The 2,972-nt window shown below is 40.2% G+C and overlaps 1 long non-coding RNA gene across 1 annotated transcript in view; it reads left to right on the forward strand.

The window, feature by feature from the left end:
* Nucleotides 1–224: 224 nt before the first annotated feature.
* LOC119429227 overlaps nt 225–2,972 on the forward strand; it is a 9,343-nt gene continuing 6,595 nt past the window's right edge. Inside the window, exons 1-2 of the long non-coding RNA XR_005187746.1 lie at nt 225–289; nt 863–921. This is a non-coding gene — a long non-coding RNA (uncharacterized LOC119429227). The remainder of the gene's footprint in view (nt 290–862; nt 922–2,972) is intronic.

Raw genomic sequence — 2,972 nt, forward strand, 5'->3', positions numbered from 1 at the left:
CCTAAAACATTGCCAGGTCATTTCTGTTTTTAAGCTGATATTTGAAGCTGAGGGTAATCTCCAAACACACTGCAAATGCAAACAGATGACACTAAATCTTTGTTTAAAACACGGGCATGAAAAGCAACATGCATTCTGTCAAAGAAGTTATAGAGGGCAGAGAGAAGATGTCAGGTCAATTTAATATTTACTGAATTTGTTTGCAGGGTTATGATGATGGATACGGCGGGGAATACGATGACGAGAATTACGAAGCCTATGAAGACGACTACAGCAGTCAGTCGAAGAGGTAATGTTCAAACAGACACAAATACGAGGGTGCGGAAGATTAATGCTTTATGGTTCATCGTTGGTGTAGATCCATTTCAGAAGAAATGCCACGTGGAGAAATCTTAATATTCAGTCGTCGTGCCAGATAGCTCTCCTGTTTATTAAAAGCACATCAGTGAGCAACACGAGCAACACAAACGCAGCAGTAAATCCCACATTCACCATCTTGCTGCTGAAAATCCTCAACGGAGCGCCAAATGTTTAATTAATCCACAGCTGAAAATGGTCTTAAACAAATGTTTTATTTGCACATCCCTGAGCTAAACTTTCTAAACCTTACAGAGCCCATCTGCTGTAGGATTATGGAGTCGTTCTACAGAGCAAAACCACACACTTAGGACCTGATTCTTTAGACTTTCCTCCTTAGGAGGAACCATTTGGTTTGGAACTAACGGTTATTGACACTGTAGATAACAATGAGTTTGGTTTTGTTGTTTATTGACAGCTGAAATGCAGATTTATGCAAACCTTGTGTACTTTTATCCATTTTTGCTCAATACTTTTGAGTGATGCTTTTGTTCTGTTTTTTCAGCCTTTCAGAGTATTATGAATATGGACACGGAACAAGTGATGAATCCTACAACAACTATGGTAAGTTCACTCGTTCGTACCCTCAGAGGAGTTTAAGTGAATCACTCTCGTTTTCATTTGTCATCCTTTTTAACAGCAGGCACGCTGTTTAATCTAAAAATAAAATTTAACATAAGGCCATTATTAAAGCTGAAAATTTGTGTTGATTATTCATCTAGAAAACTGATTTGGATACTTATAACTGATTAATTGAGTCCTCTATCAAGGAACATGTACCTCACTTCCATATCTGTCCGGACTAATCAGAAATTAAAGTACGTTTGTTGCTGCCCCACGCGCTCTTTATGAAAAACTATAGTAAATCACCACCTTTTGTTTTTGTGGAGGGAAAAAAAAGAATAAAAACAAGTCATTTTTTCACAGTTATTGCAGGTAATTAACCACATTCATAAGCACTGTGTAAGATTTAACAAACATTAATTTTGATCATGCAGCTTTAGCTGCAGCACTATTATTTAAAAGGTGCTTAGCAGCCATGAGACAAAGAAAAACCCTGCAGTTACAGCCCACTTCCTGACCCAGGGAGCTGCTGCCGCATGCATCACCCCTCCTACCTGCCTGGCTGCAGACTAAACACCATGAACGTGCCAGTGGAAGCTCAAGGGACTAACTGGTCGGTACCTGTTGTGAAGCTGTTTTTCCTTTTGGTTATGTGCCCTCAAAGGCTTTTTGTCAGAAAGCCGTTTCTCACCTCTTCTGTGTGCACATGAATAAATCTTGGATGTATCTCCAAACCACCAGCTGTCTGGACATTTTCTTAAGATATGTATTTATTTCCATGAAGGAGGTCATTGATTTTCAAAGGAATGCATTCAAAGCTGCAACAGGAAGCGCTTTAATGTAAGCAAGAAAAATCTTTGGAGTTTCGGTGCGAGGTACCGGGGTGGCAGCGGTACGCTGGTTGCCATTGCGGGTTTAGAGGTTCATTAATTTTCAGCACGAAGAATTGGGCTCAGAGGTGTTGAGGTTGAATCAAACCAAAACCATGGGAGCAATGACTTCATTTTCTGCTTCATATAAATTTGTATTTCTTGGAAGCGGCACAGTGTGTATTGTGAAGTGGCCATCTTTATGCATTTTGGCTTAAAGCAAGAAAGTACAAACAGTCGTATGCAGTGGTCTTCAATTAAAATTCAACAAGGTCTGCCTAAAGAAATTTGATTTCTAGCAAAAGTCCAGAATGTATAAATATTTAAATTAACTTTTAGTGACAGCCATGCTAGTTTTCTTCTCTGACCTTATTGTCTTTTCAGGCCTGCACCTCTCTTTGGGCTGGCAGCTTCTCTCTGCAGAGAGAAGCACAGCGAAACCTTGAGAATTACCGTAAATGCTAGAAAAGCTGCACCAACATTCATTCAACTTTTATTTATACAGGTTAATCCCACTGAGCCTTGGGGACTCATTTACAAGAGCGACCTGAAACTGAACTAAATGGAAAATTCAGAAAGAAAAAAAAATTGTGCTGCTTATAAATAATTCCTGTAAACTATGGAAAAGCCACGCCACATGAGTTACTTTATGAGTTACTATATATACAAGTAAATGTGCACCAGTAAAAAGAAAAATATATATACACACATAGGCTTCACAACAATTATAGTTGAAGAGGACGTCTCCCCCCCACATTTAAAACAATATTCATTTTGAACCCCTCCCCCACACACATTTACCATGAAATAGTTCACCCAGCACCGTTTCTATTTATTTGTAAACAAATCCATTTCACTTGATTAATAGGAGAACACTCAAACCACTAAAAATCCACTCCGGGTTTTCCTGGTTACCTACAACTCCACATCGCATGCAATGTTGCCCCTCAGTCATCTGCCTTGGCAGGACGCTCAAGGGGGGAGGAGGGGAAGACACCTCTGTTTTGCTTGCTAGCTTAGTGCCACGTTAGTGCTGGCAGTTGTTGACATGGGTGAAGGATTAGAATGTGTGAGAGAAGCGGCGCGCTACGTTTGTATCATTGTTATTGCATCTGTATTGTGCGCCGCTAGCTTAGCGCTATATTAGGTACAGCAGTTTTTGATGGGGGGGGGGGGGGGGGC

This window comes from Nematolebias whitei, unplaced genomic scaffold (assembly GCF_014905685.2).
Source record: "Nematolebias whitei isolate Nwh7 unplaced genomic scaffold, NemWhi1 Nwh_scaf_140, whole genome shotgun sequence".
Taxonomy (NCBI): Eukaryota; Metazoa; Chordata; class Actinopteri; order Cyprinodontiformes; family Rivulidae; genus Nematolebias; species Nematolebias whitei.